This window comes from Mandrillus leucophaeus, unplaced genomic scaffold, assembly GCF_000951045.1.
Source record: "Mandrillus leucophaeus isolate KB7577 unplaced genomic scaffold, Mleu.le_1.0 Scaffold1624, whole genome shotgun sequence".
Classification (NCBI taxonomy): Eukaryota; Metazoa; Chordata; class Mammalia; order Primates; family Cercopithecidae; genus Mandrillus; species Mandrillus leucophaeus.
Window position 1 is genome coordinate 64,698 of NW_012101615.1, and position 14,783 is coordinate 79,480.

General features: G+C 39.5%; 1 pseudogene; it reads right to left on the reverse strand.

Moving 5' to 3' along the window:
- Positions 1-4,117: 4,117 nt before the first annotated feature.
- Positions 4,118-4,656, reverse strand: LOC105536686 (annotated as a pseudogene).
- Positions 4,657-14,783: the final 10,127 nt, after the last annotated feature.

A 14,783-nucleotide genomic window follows, 5' to 3' on the forward strand; every position in this document is an offset into this window, starting at 1 on the left:
CAAAACTAATAAGAGCCATCTATAACAAACCTACAGCCAACATAACACTGAATGAGCAAAAGCTAGAAGCATTCCCCTTGAATACCAGCACAAAACAAAGATGCCCTCTCTCACCACTTCCATTCAACATAGTATTGGAAGTTCTGACCAGAGAAATCAGGCAAGAGAAGGAAATAAAGGGCATCCAAATAGGAAAAGAGGAAGTCAAACTAACCCTGTTTGCGGACAGCATGATTCTATATCTAGAAAACCCCAGTGTCATAGCCCAAAAGCTCCTTCCACTGTTAAATAATCTCAGCAAAGTTTCAGGATACAAAATCCATGTACAAAAATCACTAGCATTCCTATACACCAACAACAGCCAAGCCAAGAGCCAAATCAGGAATGCAAACCCATTCACAGTTTCCACAAAAAGAATAAAACACCCAGGAATACAGCTAACCAGGGAGGTGAAAGATCCCTACAATGCGAATTACAAAATGCTCCTCAAATAAATCAGAGATGATGCAAACAAATGGAAAAACATTCCACGCTCACGGATAGAAATAATCAATATTGTTAACATAGCCATACTACCCGAAGCAGTTTACAGATTTGATCCTATTCCTATCAAACTACCAATGACATTTTTCACAAAACTGGAAAAAACTATTTTAAAATTCATATGGAACCAAAATAAAAAGCTTGAATAGCCAAGGCAATACTAAGCCAAAAGAACAAAGCTGGAGGTATCATGTTACCTGACTTCCATACTATAGGGCTACAGTAATCCAAACAGCACAATACTAGTACAAAAATAGACACATAGACCAATGGAACAGACTAGAGAGCCCAGAAATAAGGCTGCACACCTACAACCATCTGATCTTCGACAAAGCTGACAAAAACAACCAATGAGAAAAGGACTGCCTATTCAATAAATGTTGCTGGGATATTTGACTAGCCATATTCAGAAGATGAAACTGGACCACTTCCTTACACCATATACAAAAATCAGCTCAAGATGGATTAAAGACTTAAATGTAAAACCCAAAACTGTAAAAACCCTGGAAGACAACCTATGCAATACCATAGGAACTAGCAAGGATTTCATGAGGAAGATCCCAAAAGCAATCACAGCAAAAGCAAAAATTGACAAATGGGATATAATTAAATTTAAGAGCTTCTGCATAGCAAAAGAAACCATTAACAGAGTAAACAGACAACTTACAGATTGGGAGAAAGTATTTGGAAACTATGCATTTGGCAAAAGTCTAATATCCAGCATCTATAAGGGATTTAAATAAATTTACAAGAAAAAAACAACCCCATTAAAAAGTGGTCAAACGACATGAACAGACAGCTTTTAGAAGAAGACATAAATAGGGTCAACAAACATGTGGGGAAAAAAAGCTCAGTATCACTCATAATTAGAGAAAGGCAAAGCAAAACCACAATGAGATACCATCTCACACCAGTCAGAATGGCTATTACTAAAAAGTCAAAACATAACAGATGCTGGCAAGGTTGTGAAGAAAAGCGAACACTTACACACTGTTGGTGAGAGTGTAAATTATTTCAGCCATTGTAGAAAGCAGTGTGGTGATTCCTCAAAGAGCTAAAAACAGAACTACCATTCAGCCCAGCAATCCCATTACTGGGTGTATACCCAAAGGAATATAAATTGTTCTACCATAAAGACACATGCACACATATGTTCACTGGAGCACTAGTCACAATAGCAAACACACAGAATCAACCTAAATGCCCATTAATGACATACTAAAGAAAATGTGGTACATATATACCATGGAATACTATGCAGCCATAAAAAGATCAAGATCATGTCCTTTGCAGGAACATGGATGGAGCTGGAGGCCATTATCCTCAGCAAACTGACACACAAACAGAAAACCAAATGCCACATGTTGTGACTTACAAGTGGGAGCTAAATAATGAGATCAAATGGACATCAAGAGGGGAACAACAGACATAGGGGCCTACTGGAGGGTAGAGTTTGGGAGAAGGGAGAGAAACAGAAAAAAACAACTGTTGGGCACTAGGTCTAGTACCTGGGTGATGAAATCATTTACAGAACAAACTCCTGTGACACCAGTTTACCTATAAAACAAACCTGCACATGTACCCCAAAACCTAAAATCAAAAAGAAAGAAAGAGAGAAAGAGAGAAAGAGAGAAAGAGAGAAAGAGAGAAAGAGGGAGGGAGGGAGGGAGGGAGGGAGGAAGGAAGGAAGGAAGGAAGGAAGGAAGGAAGGAAGGAAGGAAGGAAGGAAGGAAGGAAGACAGATGATCCTAGATTATCCAGATATCACTAATGGAATCACAGGGGTCTTTATTAGAGCTAGGCAGAAAGATCAGACTCAATAGAAGATATGACAGAAGCAAAAGATTGGAGGTAAGGAATAGGAAAGGAAGAGGCCATACTCAAACAATGCAGGTGACCTCTAGAAACTGAAATAGGGAAGGAAACAGATTCTGCCCTGAAGCCTGCAGAAAGAGCACAGTCCTGAAAATACCTTGGTTTTTGACTTTTGGCCTCCAAAACTTTAAAAGAATAAATCTTGTGTTGTTTTAAGCTCCTGCATTTGTAGTAATTTGTCACAGAAGCCACAGGAAACTAGTACATACAAAGTATTTTTAGTGGCCTCTTTGACCACACTAAAACTTCCTCTGCTGTTGAGTTAAAACTTCCTCTCAATTCCATGCTTTAAACAGTCCTAAGGAGTCCCCTAATGCAGGGCATCTGGTGTCCTGAGTGGGTCCAAGATGTCCAGTCTGCTTCTAGCAGCTGTTCAGAAACTACACTGACAGCACACTCAGCCATGAAGACTCCCCATTCATTTCAACGAGGAGAAAGTAAGTTTATAAGCAATTTTGCAAAGGGTAACTATGTCATAATTGCAGCTTCAGTGTATCTGCTATGACAGAGAAGAAATCTATTTTGAAGAGCGATTATTTTTATTTTCTTTTATTAATTGTGTATTGAAACAAGTAAGGTTCCCTGACATCAAACAGACCAAGGATGAGGTTTTACCCAAGATAATTGAACAGCTCCAGCTTCTGCAGTGTTTATCAAAATACAAAAGAAAAAGTAGAGGTCGTCTTTTTTGGATAGCAAATTGGACTCTTGCAAGCTAAGGGAGAGAAAGCTATGTCATACACGGAGATAGGGTACTTCCAAGGGTCTGCAGGTTTAGAAGCATGGCCTGCCTGGCTCACGCACACTCCTGCTGGTGAGGCCAAAGACATCCCACCAATATGTCTGAGAGAGTGTCAGTGCTGGAGGCAATGAGCCCACTCTGGTCACATGCTTACCAAGGGACAAGTGCGGCCTGTGTCCCCTGAGCTTGCTGTGGGCAGGTGGATGGGCAGCTGAGCAGCCTAGTGGAGAGTGGGCTGGCAATGGGCTCCTAGCCCAGCCCTTAGGAGCCGTGGAAGCACAGGGACAAGCACAAGGCTATGGGATGCAAAGTGACCCAAGGACAGGTGAGTCACAGGGATCTCTATTGCAATCATGCAGAATTGATGTGGTCTGACATGCCACCACCTCACATTCCTGAGGGGAACAGCCAAGCTGGTTGCTAGCATCCAGGCCATAACTGCAAACCCACACTGGGCAGGGTCTCCCTTCTGTGTGTTCAAGTGTTCTCAAGTTAGATTTTTAACGATTTTAAAAATGGCTGAGTTCAGGCTTAAAACCAACTACAAAAATGGATCTCAACACAGCTCTAAAACCAGGGGTGCATCCAGTAATCCCAACACAGTGACTCCCGGAGGCCAGGTGTCCATGGGCATACATCCCCTCTCAGCACTGACCAGCACTGCGTTGATTTTACTCTTTGCAATAAAAACAAACAAACAAACAAAAAAAAAAACACTGAGTAATCTTGCACGTGACTGCCAGAAACTGTCTTGTCGGAAACAAAATCTATTTACGTTGAATGAAACGCCTGGCCACAGGCTTCATCTGCCACATTTACAGCACAGTGCAATGCACACAATAAACCAAACCACAAAGGCAGTTTCTGGCACTCATAGCACAGAGTTGTTTGCCACATGGGAGTAAAGCAGACATCTTAAGAGGAGGAGGGAGATGGAGAAGGGTGTCACATTCACTTCTAGTTCTGGAGCTGACGGGACAGCCAGTCCAGTCCTTCATGGAGCTGGTCACCACGGGCGCCACAGGTGGCCTGAATGTACCAGTTCCTGTGGAGCAGGGAATGCAGCCCCAGCTTGTCTGTGATCTCAGTGGTGTTCATGGTGTTGAGGAGGGCCTACTTGTTAGTGAACACCGGGGGGACCGCATTCCAGAGCTCATCCTGAGCCAACATCCTCATGAGCTCCTCATGGACCTTGTTCATGTGCTCTCTGTCACTACTGTCCTCCATAAAGATCAGGCCTTATGTGTTCTGGAAGTAGTGGCACCACAGAGGCCAGATCTTGTGCTGGCCTGCCGTGTACCACACAGTGAAGCTGATGTTCTTAGACTCCATGGGTCTGCATTGAAGCCTGTGATGGGAGTGGTGGTCACAATCTCACCCAGCGTCAGCTTATACAGAATCATCATCTTGCCTGCAGCATCCAGGCCCATCATGAGGACAAGCGTTTCTTTTCTGCCAAAAACACCCTTAAAGAGGTTGGTAAAGATATTCCCCATGGACCCTCAGCCTCCCAAGTACCTGGAACTACAGGCGTGCACCACCACACCTGGCAAATGTATACATTTTTAGTAGAGAAGGGGGTTTTGCCATGTTGGCCAGGCTGGTCTCGAACTCCTGGCATCAAGTAATCTGCCCACCTCAGCCTCCCAAAGTGTTGGGATTACAGGCATGAGCCACCATGCCTGGCCTCCATCAAATAACTTTAAAAAAAAACAGTTCTCTCAACTTCCTTGCATCGCTGTCTTCCCTTCACACTCCCTGCAGTTTGTCTCCACATCTAAACTTTCCCTGAGCTTCTGATCACACTGGCAAATATCACACAATTTTCCAATTGCTATCACTCTAACTCAAGGGTCTTATCTGGGCTCCCCTTCCTGCTCCATAACCCCTTCTTCTGTCTTTGGTCAAATCCCTTTTCTACTTCTTGAAGTGATGCTTCAAACTTCATTGTCTCCTTAAGCTTCCTACTCTCCCCTCCGCAATCCCAGCCCTCCCTCAGGAAATTATCTCACTTCACGCTTCATGTGAATTTCAACTTCTTGCCCCCTGTCTCACCACTACCTTCATTTAAGGCCAAGCTTCCTTTCTTGTTTTGTCTCCTCAGAAGATGAGATGTTCCTCCTCTAGTTCAAAACTAACTTCTTTCTTTGGGTTTTAATCTCATTCTGTTTTATTTCTACCTCAAATGACTCCGATTATTACCTGCTCTCTCTCTCCCATTCAATTGTCTGTTTTCCCTCAAAGTATACAGTTGCTCTAGTCATTCTTATCTTTGAAAAAAAAATATTTGGACTCCAAAATTCCCTCTTGCTTTGAGCCGCACTTTCTAGACCACTCTTGATTCCTCTACTTCTTTACCTCTTATTTACTCTTCACCATAATTTAATGTGTACTCCAAAAGCAGCCCTGAAATTACACTGGCAAATACGACCAATGAGCTCCATGTTTCTAATTCCAACAGATATTCTCATTACTAAATTCCTTGTTAGAAAATGAGAACAAGAAATTAGCTTAAACAGAAATAGAGAATTTTTTTAGGGTTACAGAAATGACTCCACAGGACTCAAAGGCAAAAATGCCTGGGCTTCAAGAAAGACTAGAATCAAAAAACGAGAAGTTACTGGCAATTTGGGCAATTTTTCCTCTCTGCCTCCACTCCCCTCTATTGCCCTAGTATCTGTAGATGGGCTTTCTCTGCCTCTTCTGTCCACGTAGCATCCCCAATGAGTCCTCATCAGTGCTACACTTCAATGTCTCTGGTAGAATTCGTTCCTTCTGAGGTAGCTATCTCGTTTTAAATCGGCTCTAAGACTAAAAGTTATTTATGTTTCTACACTCTGTCTCCCTCCTTCTTCCAAATAATCTACATCCTACTTTTCAGACTACAAAGAATAAACTTAACCTATTTTTATACATATCATTCCTACAAATAATTCAAAACAACTATCAAGTCTTATTGAAGTTTCCTCTTCTCTGAGCAAAGCAATCCCAGGTCCTGGTCCTCCCCAGCCTTAACCAGGTCTAAACCAGTGGCTCCCAAACCAGCAACAGCATCATTACCTTTGGGAACTTGTTAGAAAGTAAGTTTTGGGGTCCCAAGTCAAACCAATTGAATGAGAAACTGTGGGGCTTAGGATTCAGCAATCCAGATTTTTAAAAAGCCCTCCAGGTGTTCCTCATGCATGCTCAAGTTTGAAACCCACTGCGCTAACCTTTCTCTCATCTGTCTATTTCTCCAGAAGTGTGACTCACCTAAGCTGAGCACAGTTCCATAGGCATGGGGTTAGGTGATACATACAATAAAGAACAGGACGGTCTTCATCACTCTTGCTGTTCTTATTAACACTTAACAGTAACTAAAAAGTATTTTATAGATTTGTTTACTGGTTTTTATTTTACTACTCACGAGAATGTAAGTTCCTTTAAATGAGAAGACCATGTCTGCTTTACTCATCCTTGTGTTCTTAGTGACCAGTACAGCACCTGGTTAATGGTAGGCATTCAACAAATAATTATTGAATAAATAAACAAATAAATGAATGAACACTATGATAATTGGTTGTAGCCACATCATATCATTGATTCATATTGAATGTGTAGTCAACTAAAGGTTTCAGGACATTTTTCTCCCATCTGATACACATACATTTGGGGTTTTGTAGCTAAATATAGGAATTTGCCTCTATTCCTTATCAAATCTCAGCTTGTTAATCTATAATTTCAGGCTATAAAGATCTATTTTCTTTTCAAATATCACAATTTTATCATTTGGAATAATATGTCAGCCCCATTAATATATTATAAATTTTATCAGGATTAGATAAATTTCCCTTCCAAGTACCTGTTCATAAAGCCAAATACCATTTTCTAGCATTCCTTTGGTAAGTCATTTAAGTAGTTGCAAATGTATCCATATAGAGTGCTGCTCCAATCCTCTAAAGCCAGTGGTTCTCAAACTTGAGATGCATCAGAGTCTCCTGGAGGACTTGTTGAAATACAGATTTACAGGACTGCACTCCCAGAGAACCTGATTTGATAGGTCTGGTGTAAGACACAAGAAATTGCATTTCCAAAATTTTCCCAGGTGATGCTGACACTTCTCATCCAGGGACCACACTTAGGGAACCACTGCTTCACTACATAACACACCTACAACCACAGAAAAAGGAGCTCTTATATGCTGGCATTTTTACAGCTTTAATCTCAATCTACTTGTTGTTATTCCTTTGCACTCTACTTTCAAATTATCATGGGGATAAGGATCTTAGGGATTTAAGAAAGCTTGTATGAAAATAACAAATGATTCCTGCAGCTCTTGAAAACACTTGTTAAATTATTAGGTTCAGAATATTGAAGTGTATGAGCAAGTTGCTTCATAATTTTGCCTCCCCCTACTCCATTCACAATTTAGACTCCATATACTACTGTACTATTACGTGTCTATATAGAATATAGAGCTTATGTAGCCATGTAATGTTGAGTTAAGGTTTTATATTCCGCAACTAAGCGCCACCTAGATATCATTCTTTGGATGACTTTGTGCATAAAACATATTCAAGTGGTTTTCACTCACGTAGTTGAACTTAGAGACTGGGCTTACATGAGCCAAACAGTGCTCAGGAGAAACAGCTCTAAAGCCTGGTTATACTGTGGCTTTTTTCACTATTCTTGTAACACTGATGGAGGAAAGATGTGACTTTTCATGTTGCCAATAGCAACTGTAAGCTTCTTATGGTCGGCATGTGCGTGAGTTTTTGAGGTAGTCTGTCAGCCCAGCTATGGCCCATATCTGTCCTATCATCCAGGCTTTCGTCCTCAGAACTCATGTTCTCCTATATTCCATTCACCTCACCTTCTGTCCTTGAGCTTGGCATTGCTTTTCCAACTTGGACCTTTTGCTTTCCAATGCAGCCTGTCACTCTATTTACATTGCACTGCTTTTAAATGCCTGGAAGATTCTATTTTTTAGGATGGATTATGAGATGAGAAAAAGTAGAAATATAGAGTTCGAAACAGGGAAATAATATAGCAACATTCTGGGGGAGAAGGAAGGGATAGAATTAAAAGCAAGTCGGTACATGCATGCAGGGGTTCACTGCGTGCACAAGCTTACACTTGGGGTGGGAGGGGATCGGAGTACTGACTACACATGGAGAGAGGGTCACATCATCTATCCTCTGACACTGAAAGAAGGAAAAATAGATACAAATGGGGCAATTCTGTAAGTGGTGAGTGGAGAGTTCAGCTTATTTCACAACTAATTACCTTGCTTTTCTTGTGAAAGTGGCAAAAGACATACTCCGCAGAGAATTAGGAGATATGGGCAGATATATGACTTGAAACCTTTAGTATGATTTGTATTGCCTGAGGAGAAACATGGAAGAGGGAAATGATGAAGCGTGAAGGTCCTAGTGAGGTTGGAGACCAAGTGTGTGTCCAGATTCTGTTCACATGGCAGTAAGATTTTCTTCAGCAGCATGGAGCAGCACCGCTAAAGGAACAGAGAACATAAATTGTGGCATTGAGCTCAAATCCACACACACATAATGCAGGTAACAGGATGAATGTTAGTAAAAGAGTTATTGGGCTGATGCATGGAATCCAGATTAAGTACTGGGGAAAAAAAGTCAATAAGTGAAGATAAAGAAGAATTCAAAGATTAACGTCAAATCATGATTTTCCTAGGAGTGAGGACATGAGAAAGCTAGAACAAGTTGAGGTTGTAATCTGCAAATGGAATATTGATGCTTAAGAACTTTTGAAGGATATGAATTTCTTGTGCTGACAAGGTTTATTAGATGGTCACAGTGTCAGTGCCTGAACTTTGATGATGTTTGAGGTTGCCAGAGCTGGAAAGAGTAAAAAATTCTGAGACTATGCCACTAAATTGGCTATAAATAGGACACAAATTATAAAAGATACTTCCAAGACATGAACAAGAGACATAAGCCAAGTGCCAATATTTTTACTTCATATAGGGGAAAGATTAAAATTAGCTGATGGCTAAGGGTGGAGAATAATTAACCTCAAATATAGGATTGTAATAGCTATCATTGAGCATTTATTATATACCCAAATTTATCAATGTTTAAATCACATTGTACATTCACAACAACGTTTTTTGCAGATGAGGAGCCTGAGACCCAGAGAGTTTAAGTAGCTTGTTCAGTGTCATCTAGCTAATAGTAAGTAATGTCAAGACTCAAACCCATGAGTCAATCATCCAGTCAGTAGATCTGACCAAAGTCATCACTTGTAACCATAGTTCAGTGTCTTCTTTCATTCCAGAAGGAACAAGAATTACACCCAAGGTGGGGGAAATCATGGTCTGGAAATAGAGAGGGAACCAGCAGAAGAATTAAATTTGAGAAATATTACCAAATTCACTTAAACATTTAATGAAAATATTAATACGAAGTAAAGCTCAGTTTTTCAGATTCTGCATACAGACCCATGCTAGGTTGATATTTAATACAGTATGAAAAAGAGAGAACGGCCAACAATTAAGTGGCCTACTAACAATTAAGTGGTCTATTTTTCTTAGAGACAACCACTCTTTTGGGCAAACATTACAGCTTGTAAATAGATCTGAGAGTATGTCAGACCTTAAGGACAAAAGAATGTAATGAACAGAGGACCTGCATTTGAAACTTTCTTCTGTGTTTTTTCAAATCTGCATTACTCTTTTGAACCATAAAACCCACGGTTTATAGAGTTAGATTCTAAAAGCCTGCCATATTACTATTCATGTATTTTATTATGCAGTTAAAATCAAGATTATAAAAATAAACATTTTATGTTCTATTTCAAATCAAATTTTCTAACTAATCCTCTCAGTAAAAGAGGAGAAAATTGCATACACACACACATCATACACACAGACACACACTGGTTTTGTTTGTTTTACAATGGAGCCTGCCTAAAATAGCAAGTCAGAGATAGGGTCAAAGACTTATGAATTTATGCTTCTTTTTTTTTTTTTAACAGAAATTAGTTAAAATAACTCCACTCCAGCAGGATCAATGTCTAACAGACTTCTAAATCACTAACATTCCTGTCCCCACTCTCCAGAGCTCCCTATTCTCCTGTATCAAATCTTACCAATCGCCATATATTAACAATCAACACAATACTCCAGCCCATAAGGATCAATCATTTTTGCCTCTGAACAAGGGCAAAAAAAAAAAAAACAGTTGATCTTTTGGCATTTACATATTGTAACAAACAGTCTCTAAGATGGCGACCCAAGATCCCTACCTCCTGGTATTCATACCTCTGTGTAGTCGCCTCCCCTTGAGTGTGGGCAGGAACTATGTGCCTTTCTTTTAACCAATAACGTACGGTAAAGATGATGAGAGGCTACTTCCTTAGTCACTTTAAGTTATATAAGACTCCATCTTGCCAGCAGACTCCCTCTAAAAACTCCTTGCTGGCTTGATGAACTAATTGACCATGTTGGGAAAGCCCATGGTAGGAAGGATACCAGGAACCACGGGTTGCCACTAGGAACTATAGGTAGCTTTTAGGAACTATAGGTAGCCTCTAGGAACTATACACCAACTTTAGGAAGTAAAGATGGCCTCCAGCTGACATCCTTCAAGAAGCTGGGGCTCTCAGTCCTAAAACTGCAAGGAAATGAATTCTGCCAACAATCTAAGTGAGTTTGGAAGTGGTTGCTTCCCCAGTTATGTCTCCAGATGAAAAGGCAGTCCAACTGACACATTTGTTACAACTGTCACATTTGTGAGACACTAAAGAGAGAGTAGGCTTAGCTAAGCCATGTCCAACTCCTGATCCACAGAAATTGTAAGGTAATAAATGTGTGTACAACCTTCCATATTCAACTTAGACTCCATGGTCTACCACTCGTCCACTTTCTTGCCAATATCCCCAACAACCTGTTCGAAAGCAAATATCTACCAAATCGCCAAACTGGAATAAATCCAACTAATTTCCTTCTCCATTCTTATCCTGTACTCATTGAAAAAATGATTCAACTGTGCAAATTGGTGATACTGAAAATTCACGAGTATAGAAATATTTCCACTATTAAAAATAACCAATATGTATGTGCATTTTGTGAAGAATATTGAAAAGGTGGCTGGTGAAGTACTGGATGTAAATTTGAGTGAAAATTATCTCACTGGTAGATAATGCATATAAAGGCGATTTCTTCCCTATTTAGGTAATGCTATTACAACTGTATTTTTAAGTCTTACAAAGAATTATTCAGTCATTCCAGCTATGCCTGGCTGAAAGAAGGCAAAGGAAGTAGGGATTCCAAGAATTCTTCCTTGTGACTCAGTAGAAGTCATGCCACAGCCTTTCTGTTCTCATTTCAAAAACAGTAATGTCTTTGTGTCATTTGGTGAGAAAAGCTACTTCGATGTTCTAATTTACTTTGGCTTAAGGTATTCTATTAGCTAGAATGCAAGTGGCTCTTAGGAGCATAATGGGGTTGTTTTAATGGCTTATGGTTCCTGAGTGTGGAAGACACGGCTAAATATTTCATCAAATATGTGAGACTGTCTTTGTTACTGTCCTTGTCTTGCAGTAACAAAACTCTCTTAATTGCTCATCCCTTACAGATATTCCCAAATCCATTATTTCTATATTTTTCTTTTTTAGATACAGAAACTTCAGAAAATAGATAGTATTTTTTATATCCATTTTATGATATTCATTTAACTGCTAACTAAAAACAATTATACCAAATAACTAGCATTATGTATTCAAGACAGCTTTGTCATCTGAGAATTAGTGTTTTTTCACTTTTGAGGGTATATACTCTTAAAATAAGTAGAATTTTTGTATGTTGTTTGTGTGTGTCAGTACGGCATTAAATGTTTGTCTTTCTCATTTCTCACTTCCCTAAAACTCTTTCCTCTTCTAGCTTTAAACTCTTTCCTCTTCTAGCTTTAGCATTTTCTGTCTTCTTCCCTGTCTTCCTTTTTTGCAACAGTTTCATAAAGACAGCCCTAGTATATCCAAATCTAGATCCAAAAGATAAATTTTACTCTCCGTTTTTTATAGGAATTCTATTCAGTTGATAATGGGCCACAAAATAATGTTTAAAAATGAATACCGTATTCATTTATTCATCACTCCTTCTAGAGTAAGCTTTATGCAAAGCTATGAATTCACTTCAGTTATGCTTCTGCCAGATTCTGTGAAGTAAGTGAAGTAAATCGTAAGTTTCTTTCATTCCCTGTCTACCCTTCTTCCATCCTTTCAGCAATCACCTCTTTATATCAAAGAAACAAATGCCATCCCCAACAGCTACCAACCTTGGTTTCACTTTATGAAAGGAACCAGTCATTTGAATGTCTACTGAACTCTTAATATAGGGAAGACATTGGGCAAGAGGAGCTGCACTCACTGCTAAGCCCTTACCTCCTGCCTTGAGTGGCTTCTCTCTGTGCACTGTGCTTCACCTGTCTTGGACTAGTTGATTCCCATTCACCACTCAGGTCTGAAACTGGTCAAGATTTCCTCTAGGAAGCCACCCTGAGCTCAGCATTGTTCCCAAAATCAACTTGCTCAAGGTATTAATTGTATTTGAAGTTAAGCTCCTCCAAATTATTTGTTGTTGTTTTTACAGTACCTAAAAAAGAGAGAGACTATTATTGGAATGAGATGTGTTATCTTTAGTCATGCAGGCTTAGGGGGAAATCTTCTTTTATTCTTATTCATAGAAGGAGACATATCCAACGCCTCTTTTCAAAAGGTTTTGGCTTTCATCACAAGCCTTCTCTGCAGTTTTTGATAAAGAAACACCTTGGCTGGTAACCAGCATTCTGATTTCATAAATATACACATGGAGTAATTGATTATCTTTCCCCCTATAGAAGCAGGGAGAAGTAAATTCCCACCCTCTAATGTATACACCAATTCGAAGCCTCTTGACTGACCTGCATGCTTAAGCTTTCCTTTTTGAAAATTTAACTAAAGCAATAAAGTCTAACCAAATTGACTACATAGCCCAGTATAGGATTCATTCATCACACAAAAATTAAAGTCAATTTAGTCCCATCAATAGAGCGTCTATTGCAGTTGTCATCAGAAATAACCTTGCATATGCTAGTGAAGTCAGTCAGATTTTAATCATTTCAGCATTTGTTCATAGGAAATAGGCTATAGACTATTTCCCTTTGGATTATATAAGCAAGATGAAATGTATGAAATAAAAATTCAAAGAGAAGAAAGCAGTTCAGATACAGAGAAAAACATTTCGCTATTATACTATTTTACGGTGATGGTGGGGGGGGTGTGTGTGCATCTGTGTGTGTGTGTGTGTGTGTGTGTGTGTCCGCACATGTACATGATCTTGCTCCCTGTATCCTGTGGAGCTGATCTGAACAAGATGCCAGCTTTGAAAAGAAACATGCATGAGAGAGATACAGAGCTGGAAGGAAGCTATAATGCTGACCTTTAGTTTAAAGATCTAGTTAAAAATATGTTCACATTTGTTTCTTAGTCTTTTACTTCCTAATATTTTTGATGAATGTATATTCATAGTATCAATCTCACTTTATAAAATTAATTACATAATTTATAACCCTAATATAGTATCCAACCATACATATTTCCTCCCAGATCAAATATATCCAGCCACAAAGAAATGACAAGTCAAAAAAATTCATACAACATTCTTCCTTTGTTCTTGACAGCTTATGTCATTGCTTCAGTCTCAATTTCCCTTTGTCAACAAAAGAAGAACTGTTCTAAGAATGTACCCTAAACACTCAATCAGGATGCATATCAGTATGCCAGAAAGATCTGATCACTCCCAAGACTGAGGGCTTGCAGACTTTTTCTTTATAGAGAGATGGAATAAAAATCCCCATCCCTGATAACAGAGGAGAAGCTAATGTGTAAGAGGAAAATCTATTGGAGTATGGGGCACCATTGTCTAGATGGCTCCAGCTGGGACATTTTCTGTAAAACCTATGGGAAGCCTTTCTAATGAAAGCCAGGTCAGGAGGGGAAAATATGCTTTAATTTAATAAGGTCAGATTTATTATTTAGAAAGAAGGCTCAGAGTCACAGGGGGAATATGCATCCCTTCTATAGACCAGACCATGCAATGTCCATAAGATAAATTCTCACCACATCATGTATTTAACTGTAGGTGAATGAAGACCTGCCATACCACTGGTAAGGAGTTAACTGTACTTAAAGTACTACTTCTTATTCAGCTCAACTACAAGCCCAGAGTTTCTCCCTGTCCCTCTGTGGAACAAGAAAACCCAAAAATTATAATAAAAATAAAAGCGTAACCAAATGAATCCATTTATACTCAGTCAAAGCCTAAGGAGACAGAGTTTACAAGACAGAAAAAAGGAACTGAGGGCAGGACAGTTATCCTTTGGAGAAAGGAAGCATATTGTAGGGTGGTAGTGGAGGGTGCACAAAGATACCAAGAAAGGATGGGCTGAAATATAAGCTTGCTGGGAAACATGGGACCAATTACGGAGAAAATTGCTGAAGCCAGGGCACAAGGGAGATGTGAGTTTCCATCCTATTCCTTGGACAAAGAAATGTGTTGGCTAAAGAAAAACAATTCCCAAATTTCTGGCACTATACTGCTCTGGAATACACACTTGAAACCTTCTTAAACCCC